This window comes from Nelusetta ayraudi, unplaced genomic scaffold, assembly GCF_046127955.1.
Source record: "Nelusetta ayraudi isolate G7.1 ecotype Tasmania unplaced genomic scaffold, CSIRO-AGI_Nayr_v1 ptg000092l, whole genome shotgun sequence".
NCBI lineage: Eukaryota > Metazoa > Chordata > Actinopteri > Tetraodontiformes > Monacanthidae > Nelusetta > Nelusetta ayraudi.
In genome coordinates, this window is record NW_027466142.1 from 4,581,345 (window position 1) to 4,599,499 (window position 18,155).

General features: G+C 42.6%; 1 protein-coding gene across 6 annotated transcripts in view; it reads right to left on the reverse strand.

The window, feature by feature from the left end:
• Positions 1-17,900, reverse strand: part of ncor2 (nuclear receptor corepressor 2) — an 88,703-nt gene extending 70,803 nt beyond the window's left edge. For all 6 annotated transcript variants that reach the window (XM_076047164.1, XM_076047160.1, XM_076047163.1 and 3 more), the window contains exon 1: positions 17,593-17,900. The gene's annotated coding sequence lies outside the window, so the exon portion shown is untranslated. The remainder of the gene's footprint in view (positions 1-17,592) is intronic.
• Between the last annotated feature and the right edge of the window lie 255 nt (positions 17,901-18,155).

An 18,155-nucleotide genomic window follows, 5' to 3' on the forward strand; every position in this document is an offset into this window, starting at 1 on the left:
GGTTAAATAATGAGCTCCTTACACATTTTCCATTGTGAAATTTAGGTTTTCAGAAATAATTCACTCCTTATCAATTAATCATTAATCGATCGATAAGGTCAATCAACTAACGATTAATGAATAATCGTTCAATTTGCTTCCCTGGTATTGGCTGGTCCATGTGTGTGCGTCGGATTGGAGAGTCTGATAACAAGACTAACACAGCTGCCTTAATGCTTGTAAAGGAGTGAGTCACTGCTGTCCTTCATTTAAACAGACAGACAGACAGACATACAGACATACAGACAGACAGTGCAATTGGCCTGCAATAAGTATTGATTGATCTAAACATACAGTATTATGTGTATAAAACATTCTGGACTTATTAACAATGTTTGCAAATTGCACACAAGCCGTTTCTTGGACGTTTTCATTTAACATTTACAAATATTTCCCAACACTATAGACCTGTAAAAACAAACTGAAAAACCCAAATATAAATTCATGACTCCAGTTTGAAAAGACAACACAGTAAACTAACCCCATTCTGTTTCTCTATAATTCATTGTTGCGACGACGCCAAATAACCCCTATAACTTACTAATGTACCATTCTTGGCTCTGGTGACAGTAGTAGTGGGTTGACTATTACTCAACATGTTTCCCCATGTCTCCTGCCAACAACCAATTAGGACTCTGGCCATTCCTACAGGCTTGACTCACAACGCCTCTCTCACAGCTCATGTGTCAGTGTTACACAAGACATAAAAAGAGAAGCATGATGGCAGAGTGGGCTCTAAACATGCCCGTGATTGAAGTCTTGCAGCAAAGTGCACTGCAATCCATTGATTTGCACAGAAAGACCGCTACCCTTGAAAAAAAAAAAACAGTTCAAGGACATGCATCAGACTTTCATATGAAAAAATACATTTTACTTAATTAAAACGCTGAAAAATGCAGGTGTATCTCTGTATTCACGCCGACTAAACGACTATTTATCGTATCAGATCTGTGCTTGGATTATTGTTTATGACCCAAAAAGGGCAATTCAGATTATTCTGTACGGCTTTATAAAATGTGAAAAATATTTTGAGGAAAAGAGAAAGAATTTTATTTTTTTCGCGCAGCGCTTTTCTATTCTTGCACTAAAGACGACTGCACTGAGTGACCCAGACGTTATTAGCCAAACGCTCTGACCGATAGCAAAGCCGCAGGCGCTCGGCTGAAAATTTTCGACAAAAGTTCCAAATTTTTTGATTTTTGACGATTATGTAATACGTGGTGGCAAAATACGTTGCGTATTTTGCCACTACGTATTAACATAATCGACAAAAATCAACACACTGTATCATCAGTTGGATATTGGCTACTCCATCATGAGTGCTGTTCACACTGGTAATCCGATCTGTGCAACATATTGTCTGAGGCAAAAAAAAAAACAACAATCCTCGAGTAACTACAATATTTGTTTGTATTGGCCCAAGTTAATTACATACTAGCAGACTTTCCACAACGCAGATAAACCAACAGAGAGTTGGCTTGTTATCTAGCTCATTAAACCCATAAAGGGTCAGACCCTCCAAAGGGTCATATACTTATTATTATGCGCTGTGGTCTCGTCCGCTATTTGGAACAAATGGGAAGAGACAGAAAGTTTTCCAGATAAAGACCAACTCGGTTAAATGAATTATGGTCATATTTGATTTCCTGACTTGTAATTTTTTTTCCTCATATAAAAGTTCAGCTTGGGTCTGTTGCTCGGATATCTCTGTGCAAGTTGAAGTAAAAGAAGATGGTTCTGGTTATGATTATAAAAAAAATTGGAGCTGGGACTGATCAGATAGTCAGTACAATTTGCCCAATAAGGAAGTGCTTTCTGTGTCGGATATCGGAAAAGACGGCCGAAAAAAAAGCCAGGCAACCAATCTCGCCGCAGACCCGACGTTTGCGCTGGTATGGAATGCAGCACACAGTGGAGTGATGCGATGGGAGATGACAAAGACATCAGATAGAAGGTACCAATATATATAAATGATTAACTGTCAGTATGGACATCGAATCAGTAAGTACACATGGATGTATGTATAGATATACACCATGCATGCCATTTAACTAAAATAAAAAACTGTGTTAGAAAATTTAATTTAATTTAATTTAATTTAATTTAATTTAATTTAATTTAATTTAATTTAATTTAATCCTGAATGGACAATACATCGATTAATTGTTAACATCCCTACTCAGAACTGAAAAGAGTGGATCGGTACATCTCTACAAAGCAGTAATCACGAATTTCCCTAAATTTCCCTTCTTGCACTGGGATCAGAAAACCTGCCTGGCATTCGTAGCACTTTATTCAGAAATCATGAGGCTTGACAAAGACTTTCTCTGATGCATTCCTGTTTAAAGAGGCTTTTTTTTTTTGCTATTTTTATTTACTGGATGACTTCATAGCGCGAAGTGAGTCGCTCACAATCTGTCAAACGCACGCAAAAAAAAAAAAAAAGCTTTTGACACGACGTGCAGAATTTGAACGCAGGGTGCGATAAGACAAGTCTGCGTGCGGTGACTTTTGAGTTCAACTCCAGGGACAATTGGCTGAGGGGTTGGAACAAAACAAGCCTGAAAGCAGTCGCGAGATGGGCAGGGGACAAAAAAAAAAAAAAAACTGAATCAAGACGTGAGGGACTGCACAATGAGAGAGCCTTGACATAAACTGTGAGGCAAATGGGGCCTACCAGACGAGAGGCTAAACACATGCACTGGCACCGCTACAGACACCCACAGGCAAATCCGTGGCCCGCTGCCAAAACTGAAAATGAACTCGGTCACCTCGCTCTCTCACTCAGGCTTTTCTTCCCCCCTCCCGCCCTCTGTGCTTTCGTCTAGTGCACAAAGTGGAGCGGGCCTGAGCCTTTTCGCAGCGCGGCCCAATATTTCATCCTCTTACTCGCCCCACTCGCTCACTCACCCACCCTCCCCTCCCCTCCCCCGCCCGCCCGCCCGCCCGCCCGCCCGCCCCTCTCCATTTTAGGAATGGCCGTGGAAATACGAGCGGCAGACGCACACATGCTCCTCGCCGTCTGCCAAGGGGAGGGAGACACCGACTTCAAACAACAATCTGAAGGCATGTTTCCACTACGACGCCCGTAAATTGCCACCTTGAAAAAAAAATCACGCACGGTTGCTGCGGCCGGGCAGCCATTTTCACGAGCTCTCGTCCGCTGGCGAATTTCCTGGAATGCGGCGTTTTCGCTTGGTTCGTTTTTTTGCATGGGCAGCACCCGAAACTCCCGCGAGACACGCCGGTAATCACGCAAGGCCGCGTAAAGCGCACGAGCCGAGTCGGTGCGTTGCTTTCGATCGTACAGTTTATCGCAGTGACAACGGTGGAATCCAGTCTTCCAGGTATTTTCTTTAGCGTCTTTTCACAACTTTTTTTCAAGGGGAAATTTTCATTTGCCTGTGAATTACCTGCATTTTTGCTGAAAATTTGAAAAAGGCGAAAAGTAGTTTTTGTTTGTTTGTTTTTTTAGATTCCGGTTGTATCAAAGCAAAGTCTAGTTTGCCTCGGCAGCGTCAGTTCTTAGAGAAATGCACAACAGCTTCTGACCAAAGACGAAGACAAAGCACTCAGCGGAGTGGTTGCAAAGGTTTAATTGTAAATAAAAAAGAAAAAGAGCAAAACACTTGCACTAAGGCGGTTTTGCATTGCACACCCAATTCCACCGAATGCAAGTGGTGCAAGAAGCAGATTTTTGCTCAAACAGTAAAAGAGCGTTTACAGCTAGTTTTCTCACCGAATCGTGATTATTATTCATTCAGATTCTGATGACTGATGAAGACGGAAGACTTGATGTGGGAGTAAAACCCAAAGTCTATGAAGCAGTTCAGTGGAAGTGCTGAGCTCACTGGGGGTGGGGGGTGGGGGGTGCTGCGAGGACCAGCAACATCGGAATGTGGCGCCCTGTCAGCTCTCATAAGGATTTATCTCCCGGGGCCTCATTACCAAAAGGCCCAAAACATGGAGGCTTTTGCTAGTTGACCCGTTCACTTGGTCCGGACTGCACATAAACACCATCCATTCATTGACCCCTCATCTCAGCTTACATAATAATTAAAAAGAGATTGTTAATGATGTTGTGAGTTTGGAGATAAAGTGTTGATTTTGTCGCACTAAAAAGTGCAGATCCCTCTTATTGTCTTGTATAAAAAAAAAATTTAAAAAAAACATACTCCACTATTTATTGGGTGAATTTCTAAACATACTGCAGATAAATGGGTCAGGAGAGTTAACACAGATGACGAACCACAGAGAGAAGGCGGCGCGTATCAACCCACACAAGCCACTGTGTAAAAGCTGTTGTAAAGGAACGCAAACGAAGGGTGGGAATAGCAGCAACTCAGCGATGCACCTCTGAGACCGGCACCACTGACACAATTCAACGTTCCGTTTCATATTTTAAAATACACTGGAACATCTTCATGTTTCACCGCCAGCCTGAAGACGCATGCGTTACAGGGTGAGGAACAACACAAAACCTGTCACGAGGGTGTTCAGATTTCTGCCGTTACACGCCTGTCATGCATGTCACGGTGTCAATTACTGTAGTTACTGGCGATAAGCCTGTCTGCATGCCCACAAATTGATTGCCGCAGGCGGTTAGCAAACATTTGAAAGTGTGTGTTTGGGACAACTGCATTTGAAGGTCCATATATGGCTTGATTTATGATTTTGAAATTGGGAAAAGCTTAATATACTTCCCATAAATACATTCATAAAAGTGTATAATTGCACTACGATAAAAGTAATTTGGTTTTCCTACCCTTAGAACGGTTCTGTATGTGAATATACATATCCCAAGGATCTTACTCCTAGTTAGCTGCCATCTTGTCATGTTTCTAAGGAAGCCTGGTGTGGACAATCCAGCTGCCTGACAGCGCATTTTGTATTTCAGGTGAACACTCATACCCTCAAATAAACCAACGAAGTAGAAGGTATTGAGGTATCCAACTTTGGAGCGCCGGCCACTGTAGTTCACTGGCAAGGGAGGGTGAGGGGGAGTGAAAGACGCTGCAATCTGAAATGTAACCACTTGATGTCGCCGTTTCTTCTTCAAAATATTACACACATATGCATACATTTTGGGTTAGCAGGATGCCAATTTCATGCCTGTCACACATATATACAATATAAGAATGGTACAGGGCAGCAGATAATTGTGTATTATACAGATGATTTTAGATTTACACTACTGTACTAATTATTTAACAATATTAAGTGAATTACCGATTTTATGTTGTAGTTTGATAGTGAGAATTATATCCAGGAGGGTCACAACCCCGTCCGCCTACACAATCCTCATCACAGCCAACGATTTGGGAGGCTCCAAGGAAGCAGAGGACATACGACAGAACCTCAAATGAGGCCGAGAGATTTGAAAGGGGGCTGTTACAGAGTTGTCCTTATTTATTATTATCCTTAGTTGACCTAAGTAATGCTCAAAGCATGCACGAACAATGCTCACAATACTTAATCCATATGCACACTCATTTTGCAAAGTTGTTATAGTTCTTCTTTCCTCCCCCCATTTCCTGTTATTTTAGTTGTATGTGAGTTTGTGCGCGTACGCGTGTCTACGTTCCAGGATAGGTTCCAAGTGACTTGTTCGACATCTGTTGATGTTTACAAATCATTTTTTACCTCCGCCAAGGAGCTTATGTTTTTGCCAGCGTTATTTTGTTGTCTGTGTGTGTGCAAAAAAAGTTATAAAGGAAATTCTGATGATGATGTTCACGGAGTACATCCAAATACTTAAAGTTTAAGTTCATGGGTTCTTATGATTCTTTTTTCCCGACAATTCCAACTTCTATCAACTTTGGTATTGAGGAATTTTAGTATTTAGTATCAACTACTGATTTTTTGGAACCAGATTCAGACATCCCTAGTGTAAAGGTACATAAATAAAATTAATACGACACTTTAAAAGTGCTTGTGAATGTGTCTTTCCTTGAAATACTGTATGTCGACTCTGTGTGTCTGTGTTTGTGTGTGTTGGTGGAGGCAGACATAAATGGTTGCAGATAGTAAACCTAGTGCTTGTGTGCCAGCTATTGAGTCAGCTGTTGGCAGGCAGGTCGCAAACTGTAGCTCAAAATCAGGGAACATCCTCATTGCTGCTCTCGTCTAAACCCGATAGCACAATTTACCATTAGCCATTGAAAAATAGGACACAAGTATGAACACGACTCTGATTGCTCATCCTGCAACAAATCCATGCATGCGCCAAGAGAATGTATCAATTCTTGCAAAGTGGACTGCTATATCTATCTGGAGAATAGAGTCAATTTCCCTTATTAAAACATTACGTAGAGAGAAAAAAAACAAACTATTTTTCAGTTTCGGCAGCCCAGCTTTTTTTCAATGAGTTTTTCAAATAAAGTTGTCTTTTGTCACATTGTCAAATTACATGGAACAAATCAACTGGGACCTAAGAGAGTGAGTCTCTGGATACTGAAAAACTTTGCAACATCACTGCAGCTTTGATTCATTACACATTTTGTGAAGCCGCTGCAACCACGGCAGAACATAATCTTCAAGCTGAGAAAGAACATTTTCAAAGTTCACAGCTTGAAACCGCTCTATGTGGCAAGTGTTTGGCAAAGAGGACTTGAAGCACACAGAGCAAGAGGCAGAGAAGGAGAGACAATCCCAGGCTGTTGGCAAGGACCAGGAATCTGGGCCAGTTCAAGCTGGAGTTAACTAGTGGTGCTGCCGCTTCCCTCGTTTGGCAACGGAAACTGAAATTTAGTCCATGTGCTGTTGGGACTTTCAATGGTGGCGTTTCCCTCTGAAGATACTGAAACTGCACTGTGGTCAATGTGACGTCCTAGCTTGGAGGCCCATATTAGAGATGCACTCTAGCCCACTTATTACGAACAAGAATGAGATCATTTTTAATAAATAGGATAAATCTTACACACACTTGTAGTGGGAATGAAGAGAAGAGATAAAGACAAAGAAGCTGTAGGAGAAACCCGATCTCTCCCCTGTTTGGCTGAGTATATCGTATGGACTGTACGGATGTAGACATCAAATAAACAGCATGCAATTAATGTACAGTTCCTGTTGCTGCTGCTGCAGCTGAGCTTGTTTTCTGCGTCTATTTGGGGAATGAAAATGAGTAACAATGAACCAAATTAATTTTGCTTCTAATTAAAAAAAAGAAATCTGCCAGTGGGGACGGTGGCCACGGATGGCCATGCCAAACCCCGTCCAAAGATGCCAATTTAAAAATAGCCACCCATTTTACTACAAGGATGACCCAATTTTAATAAACCTTCATCTTTCTAGTGACAAAGCAGTCCTTTACCAGGCAGAGAGCAGCAATTATCTCCCTACACCGAAGCTTAGCAACACGTAGATTTTACAAATAGTATGTCTGAAGCCATGGGAGTTCCACGCAATGAACTGTACACCTTAAGTCATAATAAAGGGAAGAGGTGAAAAAGACTGAAAAGAGACATTGTCTGGATTATCTTACGCTGTTACTTGAGACAGACTGAGAAGGAAGAGTTGTCACATGAAATGCTTGTCTCAGTACTTCACTGAGTTGAGCAAATCCAAAGTTGTGCAAAGTGACGCCTGAACACTAACATTTTTTTAGCTAACTAAGGTCCTGTCCGCACGGGAAAGTTTTTTGGTGGAAACGGTAAAGTATTTAACTGTTACGGCGTTCCGTCCATACGGCAACGGCGTTTTGGGTCCACCCCTCCACCCCCCCAAACGGTATTTTTTGAAAACGGGTCCCAGAGTGGGAAAATCTGACAACGCCGTTTCGTCGTTGTCGCATCGTTGCCGTCTGGACAGTGAAAATGGCTTTTCCTTGTAAAACGATGATGTCATCGCACCGTCACTGTCATGTGACCGGAAAAAAACAAGGCATGCAGCGGCACAAACAACAACGATAGCGGCGAGCAAAGTTGTCTTTGTATCGCAGGCGCTTCAAGATTTGTTGGCAATATTACTACACAACCTCACAAAACCTCAGACTCACTTTTTTTCCCCGCTACTCGCCGTTTTTGTTTTCTGTGTGTTTAGTGTGTAGCGGAAACTCCCTCTTTCTAAATCGTGGGTCCGGTGACTGTGTCAGGCGTCTGTTAACAGCGCCACGTTTCGGTGTGGCATACGCATTACATCGTTTTCACCCACCGTTCCGTTTCCACCTGCCAGCGTGTGGACGTGACTTTTTTCCACCCCCAGAAGAAAAAAAGAAAAAAAAAAAAGTAACGTTCCCGTGTGGACAGCAGGGCCTTATTAGTCTGCTGCAGGTGATAACTGATGATTAAACCAAGACATTTAAAAAACATCATTAAAACAAATGAGGGACAACGTATCCCATTTAAAGTTGGCCACAATTTACCGACTGATCTTAATGCTGTAGCTGGAACACAACTAACACTTTCACATGTTTTCTCGCATGTCAATGAATATATAAATGCATGACATATGCGCGGCATCAGCCTGATTTGAATACGTTTCCTGAAAACTGTGAGGTGCGAAAGGGGAATGCAAAGCCCACACAATGAATGAAAAAACAAACACAGGCAAGGATGCAGTAATCTGTGTCTGGAATCAGTAACATGTTCATGCAGCCAGAAGGCTCACCTTGCCAGCACCAGACGTAAAGCTCACTTTTCACACAGGAGTGTGACAAACAAGTTAATACAGCCAAAGCCGAGCACTTCTTATGACTTGCATCCCACGCAGAGCAAATATAAAAATCTATATAACATATAAATAATAAATCACTGTAATAATATATAATTAATATAGTAATAATCATCAGACTTGCCAATGTTTTCCCAACTCAGACTGTCCAATGCTGGAGCGCCTCAGCAAAGCCACTGCTGCTTGCTTGCTTGCTTGCTCGATATGTTCTCTTTTTCAGACCATTCCGAGTGTGAAAGCCCCAAGCAGATCAGCAGTTTGGGAACTAGTCAGACCAGCCCTTACGACACCAATGACCTCAGAGCCACTAAAATCCCCCTCCCCCAACCACTCTGACGCTCTGGAAGTCCTGTGTGTTGTCTTGACCATATCTCCCGAGTTTATATGCGCTGGATAGCCGTCATGTGATGGACTGATTAGATATCTTGTTGTTTACGTAGATAAAGTACCCAGTTTACCGAGTGTATACTTTGACGGGGACTTGAGCATGAGTCACACTGAGCGCAACATCTACTGAGGATCTCATGATCTGCTTCTGTGATAAGCACACCACGTTTCCCAGTAACGCAAGCGAAGAAAGCCCGAAGTCACAATTACTGAGGACTTTCTTGCTTTCTCTACAGAAGCCGGCTGTAAGGAAAGCCATTGTGGTGCTTCAAATCAAGTGGCTGCATCGTCTCGTCAGTGTCCGAATAATCCATATTTTTGGAATGCCAAGTCCACTTTACCTAAAGCGAGCGGGAAGAAAAAGGGCACACTCCAGAAGCCTGGAATGAGAGAGAAGCTGGGCTTCCCCAGTAACTCTGGTGTCTGATGTCACTACTTTGATGCTACATTCAAACAGCAGCTCCTTCATGTGACAGTCCAAGATTATAAACAGGAAACGCACATCAACGATTCATCAATTTTCTGGATAAATCCGTGAATAATAAGCAAAAAAAAAAAACAAGCCAAGTGGTCAGATGATTGCTTAACCACCGCTAAATGCGCAGGGACGACACTATGGCCGACATGCTACAATAGCGCCGCTGTCCTGTCACCAAGCGGGAGGTCCAAACTTTACAAATCCCTCTTCGTTCTCCGTTGGCTCCGTTCTGGCAGACCACCTGACGTCGCGGCTCCCTCCATTGCCGAGTGGCAGAAAATAAAAACTGAGCAGTGCGCTTGTCTTTTGAGCTGACCCACTTCCTCGCTGCCACTTAATTATTCAACAGCCTCGAAAATGTTCCTTCTGTATGGCCGCGTGCAACCCCAGCGCTGCCGTTTGCCCCTTGTGACAGCAGCCTCGCAGCGCTTCGCTTTATGCATGAGGGGCTCCGAATGCCCGCACGCCGCCCGTGTACTGTACGCGCACACACACACACACACACACACACACACACACACACACACACACACACACACACACACACACACACACACACACACACACACACACACACACACACACACACACACACACACACACACACACACACACCTAGGTTTCAGACACCGGATTACGAAACCCGATCAGAGTAGCTCACTGGGGGGGAAATCCCAAACACAGCAAAACAGAAAGGCGTAAAGACGCACGAGCGGCCCGATGTTTCGAATGAGCCGCAGCCTTGTAATCACGCTCCACTTAGAACTTCATACCTTTCAACGCCACCCGCGGCTCGCCTTTCCGCCACGAGATCGTCAAACCCCCCGCTGCGCCCCTGCCCCGACCCCAGGGGGTGTGCGTCCTCGCCAACACGCTCTCCAGAATGTGGAAAACAAACTAAGCTGCGCACACATTCCTATCGGTGATGCCGGGCTAATCACAGAGATAAATATAACGGCGGCCCGCAGCTGTAGCCTACACACAAACGGGAGTAATGTTCCGTCATCTGTTGCGTAACGGAGTCGAGTAAATAACGGATGCGCAGGGCCGGTGGTAATCTCCGCTAATCCACTGTCTGCCTCTCTTTGATCACGTTAAAAGGAGGGCGACTTGTGACTTGAAACGCCGTTTCGTGGCAGGGGGAAGCACCTTGCCAGTGATAAACGGCCTCGACTTTGGAGTGATTTCCAACGTCATGAAAGAAGGAGAGAGAGTATAAAGCAAAGGGCTTGTAAACAAGGTTTGTTTCTGCATGTTGAATCAGCGAGAGTGGGTTGCAGACTTCCTAGTAGCTCATGAAACAGGATCCTCCAGAGACTTTTTATTACATAAGAACAGATTTTTTATTTAAGATTCAAGAATAAATATAATCTGAAATGTAAACAAACACTTTGATTACGTCTCTGCGCCTCAAGAAGTTACAATTGAAGGAAAGACGAGCAACCATTCGGTATTCGTTTGTTTTTGTTAAATTCCATTAAGCTATCCGTTGGAGAAAAAAAAAACAACAACAACCAAAGTGGTTAGTCTAGCCCGCCTTACCCAAACACGCCAAAAGTGTGGCTACTCTAATCTGTCATTCCTAAAACTGCATATTTGCTGTCGTCAGAGAACATGTACCACAGTTGTCAGTGGATTATTAGCAGTAATTAGCGGGTAATATGTGACATTTATCATAGACCTTTAAGGTTACAATATGACAAAGAATAAGTCCTGTTTTTAAGTGACTGAACATAGGTTGTATTTTAAGTTTCACTTATTTCAAGATAGAAAATGTAGAAGTCACCATAATTGATGCAGCCAATACACTTACTGTCCACAACCCAAATAATGCCCTAACCAAGGGTGCAATGGTTCCTACCTTTGATATAGAATGTCTGTGTCATCTTACATTTTGTTATGATTTTAATCACCTCTTGCACAGGCACACTGTAAAATGCAGAACTGGACTTTAACATTACACCTGCAGAGTACAACCCTTCACTGTCTCTCTTTCTCGATTGAAAAAAGATGAGAAATGAATAAATATAAAGTGGGTAAAACATCCCTAACCATCAACATTGATCTGAATTTTCCAAGGCCGATGATTAATCAACACTGTTGCCATTGACATTTTGCTGCTTGTGTGAACAAGTTGTTTCAAGACTTGGAGAAATGACAGATAGATGTGTGAAAAGACCTTCAGAATGAAAAAGATGACAGGCCCAGGGATGAAAGCATAAAAAAAAACCTTTGAACTGAAACGTTTTTTCAGGCCATATATTCCCAACCACAATATGTCACAAGACACTTTGAGAACGTCTCCATTTTCTTTTACTGTGGAGTTCTCTTTTTTTTTTTTTTTTTTTTTTTTTCAAAAAAGGTGTTTGTACCTACATTTACTTGCCCTAATAGCCCCACTGTACTAAAACGCAGCACTAATATAACCTACACTAATTTAATATTCAAGACCATTATCATTTTAAAGAGAGGGGATTTTCAACAAATTTCCATTCATTGTCATGTAATATTGATGTTTTCAATTTTTTTCCCCCCAATGTTTACTTCAATATTTTCCCCATTTCTTACATCCAATAAAAAACTGCTTTCATTAAAAGTGAGTCTGTCTTCGCTGAACAAGTGGTAGGAGGTGTGTTCATGAATGCTGACAGCCTGGAGGGCAGCCTCTGGTCTTTAGCAACTCACTCTACCAGCTCGATTAGTGGCTGAGATATTAATGGCGGCAGGTCACGCTCTGCAACAAACCCATATGCGCGTATATGGTGGTTGCACAAATGTAGCTGCCGGTGCCTCGGTTGCAGTCGCTGTTGCACGGGCAAAGAGGAGGAGGGTTACCAAGTTCAGCCACTTCAAAGGGTGGTTTAGAATTTTGGTTGTAGGTCCTCATTTACAGGTTAGCTAGTGTGCCGTTTATCGGTGGAGACTGTTGCAAACATATTTCATCCAGCCCTTCTAGTTCAGCGTAGTTCGCTGGCACCAGGCTAGCGCAAGGGAACGGTTTGTGCAGGCCTGCCAATGAAAACACTCCTGGCCACTCTGCAGTGCACCAGAGGCAAATAAATTATAACGGCGGACTATCGATGTAAATGTCTGTGCTGACAGAGTAATGTTTGAAATAAAACTACCCTGGCTTTGCATCTCGAGCGAATAGTGTGTCAGCAACACTGCAGTTATACTTCCTGAAGTTGGACACGGCTAGCCAGAGCCAAGCAAAATTGCGCTGCTACTGAGGAACAAGTCCGTCAAAAGGTGAGGAGATCACTGCGATGTGAGGGCAGTTTTGTTTCTGATATTATTTGTTGTGAGTTTTGAGACTGGACATTTGCCGTTCTGGGCCCAGCTCAGTTACAAGCTGTCACTGAAATCACAGTTTTTAAGGCTCAGTTAAAAACTCATTTGTTTATACATAGCCACAGACTGGACTGCTGCTTATTCGTTTTACATTTGTTTTTTAATTGTTTCACTAATTTTGCATTTTATTATCATTTTATAATTACGCATTTGCGGTAATTTGGTGTTTTAACTATGTTTTACTAATATTACTTTTATTATGTTTTTCTCTGAAAGCACCATGTGCACCGTTTGGCTGTTGTAAGGTGCTATACAAATAAAATTTGATTGATTGATTCTAAAATTCAAAAAAATTCCAAAAGTCCAAAATTCATTCCCTCTTACAACGCACTCAACAAACTCATTTACATGTGCGCACTGACAAATAAATCCCTCCATTAGAGATTCAAATAGTGAACCACTTGATATCTAGTTTCACCTGCACAACTGCTTCACTACCTGAACCACTGTGACAACATGCGCATTCATAAAACAAGGCTCACGCTGCCAGGGCCTGCTGCAATAAGACTCGCATGTGCATCCTTTGTCTCGCTGCGTCTTATTTGTCCAGAAACGTTTTGCGCGGCACGAGGAAGCACCAAACAGGTCAAACCCTTCGGTCTGAAGCTGCGCAATGACTGGAACTAAGGCGGCCGGGTGTCGACTTCAATGGCACTTTACATATGACTCATGTGAAGCGGTCAAACAACTCAGCTGTGCTCGATCATAATCTTTGGCCACAATCAGCGGAGGAAGCGGCTGCAGATGCAGTCGACTTGCGAGTGAAGGCAAAGCTACGCAGCTGCCGTTGCTCATTCAAAGAGGGAGAACAGAGGTGGCAAGAAGGAATGCCTAGGAGGCAGTTTCACGGTGACTAGCTCGCATTTCCCTCGCTGGTCTCTCCGGGCCACCGTCAGAAAAAGTACACCTACACATGCCAAAGCACTGTTTTCCACCATAATTACTGTTTTCATCTCCAGCAATTGCAGTAATTCTGGGCTCATAAGCAGTGCGGATTGCATACTCACGATCAATAGGTGTTAATGGGCGCTGTTATATTGACGCTCTGCCACAGCAAAATGGAAGCCACCACTTACTGTACTTATTTCAACGCTGCAATGGATATTGAGCAAATGAAGATGTGCACTGTCTGTGCAAACGCGGGCATCACACACATATACAATTAACATGCTCAGTTTTCAAATATTCAAATCGGGTTTTTAATAGTTTGAATGTCAGAAAGGCGGCATGTGGGACTTCCTGCTGTGAGGCAACAGTGCTGATGACTGCAGCACTGTGTCACCCTGAAATGACAAATAACTTTGTGAATTTTCCCCCCGTCATTCCAAACATGTGAGGCATGAAATGGCTGTCGGTAATCGTACATGCCTGTACCTCTGACTCAGTGACGCAGCCGCCCGAGATGAAGTGCTTGTTATTTTTTCCAAAACCAGTTTTGGAAATTAAATGGGATCTCCGCTTTGCATAACGCCGTTGTTATAAAGGAACCGCAAATTCTGACTAATTAACAAGCTTTTTAGAAATCACCTGTGGGCAAGGTTTTTTGAGTTTGTTTGTTTTTTGGAGGCTACGCAATTGTGATCTGAAAGCAAAACATGTGACTTATGATGATTTATAACAAATTTTCCCCTCCGAAAAAAGAACAGAAATGAACCTGCTCCGAATGCTACGCTTCCAAGTTTCATAACGCCCCAGCTTCTGAACATGAGGAGGAATTAAACAAGCAGTGAAGCAGTCTCCCTGAGGCACCCTACTGAGCACGGGATTATCTCTGCCCCCATTATCCTATACGAAACGGGAGATATCGCCTCACTCTCCTTTAACTCTTTAGAATCTTGTCTACTAAAGCTCTGAATGCTAAGAATTCAAGTTGGTAAAATGACAATATGACGGATTACTGCCACTAAGGCCGCTTGAGGCTCTCTGAGCAGAAACTAACTTTCCCTCACATGAAATCAGTCGGAACTTTTTGAACCATTTAAATCCTTCTTTGCATATCTGTCACATGCCTGCACATGGGGAAAGTTGTCTATATATCGTCAAACAGATTTGAACGGTTCAAACATAAGAAATCAAGGAAGATGTTTATATGTTTATCTTAGCACCCCGGAAGGTGAGATGACTCTGATTCACAATACAGCCTTTGAAAGAATACATGTCCTAATTCAGGACAGGAAACATGCGTGACACCAAGCACCGGCTGACCAGCTAGAAACCAAATGGGACACTGTCGGCAAAGGCAATTGATCAAACTTGCAGTAGAGCTCCTCCAACCAAACAGTTATTTCTGTATCTTGTATTTATGTGTCTTACACGGTGACCACCAGCCCATGGGAGTCTAAAATTGTAAGCAGAGGTCTCCAATAGTGAAATAATGCCAAAGCACCTTTAGTGTTATTCAGCCAGAAAAAGTGATTCTTGTCAGTAAATAGTCTGCGACATAGTTGAGAATTAAGTTCATAATAGTGGCATATTCTCCTCAAGCCTATGTAGAGAATTTATAGAAGAGAACAAATACAGACTTCCATTTGTCTGGTGGCCAGAAATACTTCAATTCAAATCATTTTAAATAAAATTGCTCAAAGTAGGAGCAGATTTTTGTAGTCCACCAAATTGAAATGAATGACTAATAATATTACACAAACACAATATAGATATGAGGTGTGGCAAGATTCTGTTCTTTACCACTTCAGCTAAAACATTTCCTGCTGAGATTGCTGCGAAAAGACAAACAGGAATGATTGTGCGCAAAACACGCAGCGCGTACATTTGCTAAAAATGTCTAAGCAACAGGTCCAAGCAGAACAGCAACTACAGATTAGATTAATCATCATAAATACAGTCAGCCCAGTGGTGTATAAACACATCAAGGAAAGAAAAACTTGCATAAATATTTCATTTGTACTAGTACTCCTATTCATATTGATACTTGTAGGGGCCAAAGGTAAATTGTATTCATCTCCGATGCCTGAATAGATTTGGTATTTGGTATTGAAATAAAGTTTTTCTTTTCCTGATGTGTGGATATATTATTTTTGGCTGACTGTACATTTCATCCTTTCAACCAAAGACTCAGTTTTTAAAAAATATTCAAGATCGACTCTACTATCGTAATAAAAACTGAAGCAGGATGCATATCGTGACAAACGGCAAAGATGAATGATTTCGTTTATATATATATATATATATATATATATATATATATATATATATATATATATATATACATATACACACACACACACACACACACACACACACACACACACACACACACAATTGTTAACCATTAATTAGATACTATTTACTTTTCCTAATCCACTTCTGCCCTAAATCCCTGAGGAACACATTTAGTAACAGATTCTCAGTCTCTCACTACGCCTTACTTTGTGACTACCTGTGGGTCTGTCTTGACTCAGTGTAGCTTGTCATTATGAGGAGGAAAATGGGCACATGCATTCAGTGGAAAACAACACGTTTGCCTGAGTCAGAGTTGAGATCCTGTCACCTTTACTCACACTGGCTACGGGACAATAGATTGAAGATTGAAATAGGCACTTAAAAAATGCTACAAGGGTGAATTGAAACGTGAATTTACGTAAAGTCGCAAGCAGAAGTTGACAGTTTAGGGGTTTACAGCTTTGCTTTGTTCTTTACCATCAACGCAAATGACTCCTCTGTTTCAATGCCCACCTCACTCGAGGGTTCTTTTTCCATTTCATTTGACAAGAGAGACCTAAGATCCTCTACTCAACTCCGACATCAACTGTCTCCTTTAACAACAACAACAACAACAACTGCTTTACGGTCAACGCTGAACAAAGCGGGAATTCTTCGCAAGAAACTCATTTAACGTTAATCCTTAAACGAATTTTAAGCGTTGACATTAATGTCAAAAACAATATAAAGACAGTTGCACAGAGGGCAACGTTTGAGATTTTTCGACAATCTGAGAGAACACGCAATAACCCCAACTCAAGCCCCGTCCCCATAGACGTCTGTCAGAGAACAACGTCAACCTGTTTATGTAATAAATAGTTACTCGCTGTTTTGACAGCAAAGTTAACCCTTTGCACGTTGACATACATTATCAGTAGCCGCAGCCCACGTATTAACCGTTGCGTAAAACTATTGTTTACAAACGCAAAACAAGTGCACGGTAAACTGTCACACCAGGAAACTTAGCTAAATAAAACGATACTTTTAGCGCATAGCGGGAAGTTCGCAATATGCCGCAAATAACAATATTAGTATTTCTAAAGAATTAACATAGAACCAGGACACAGTGGGGCAAAAAGGTTGAAGTAGAGTGTCGTTCGCTGTTCGGCCCTGCTGACAGCTAGCTAGCTTACAAAGCCTGAGCCCGCTAGCTAAGCTACATTAGCTTAGCCATGTAGCACGTGTTTCTGATTTAAATGATAATTAACGAGCTAACGATAGGCAGTCAACTGGGAGTACGGTAGAAATGCGGGGGATCTGTTTACGGAACAGCTCTGTACCAGCAACCACATATCCTACGAACCGCGAAGTCACAATGCAACGACAGCAGCAAAAAGGTCAGTAGTGTTGTGTGTCTCTTCCAAAGAATAGCCGGATCCCGTTGTCCAACAGCAGCACGGGCAAACCCTTCCAAACCAACGGAGAGCCAGCAGGCAGAGCTAACTAACCTTAGCTGCGGAGCAACGGAGAGCATTCGCTGGGGTTATATCATGCAGTAGCCAAGTCCAGATCCTCGTCAACGTCGATCCGTAGTCGGTTTAAAAAAAAAAAAAAGCCTTCGGGCTTCGGCAGAGTGTCTCGTCCCTGCTTTAATCCAAATCAAGCGGTTTTTCTGAACTCATTTGTTCCGCTGGCGGCTCTCGGCTATGTCGTAGCCGTTCCAGCACTACACGGTGGTCCAGCTCTGCTCCCTAAGCCGTTCCCGTTGCTGCTGCTGCTGCTGCTGCGGAGACCATAGCGGGCTGAACCTCCTCCTCCCACCCCCCCTGCATCGTCTTCCGTGCTCCTCCTCTTTACTCGACGACTGCACTTTTCTCAAGCACACAACAAGTATGCTGATGTTGTGTCAAAATCGGTGATCGTCATCAAGCGCACACTAAAAGAAATACACACCTGGGAAGCAACTACTGCTGCTCACAGTAGCGCGTTCCCTCGGGCTTTGTGTCGCTCTGTAATTTATTGGTTTATCTGCACCCGGATGCTTTAAAATACAATTGTACTGGATTTTACT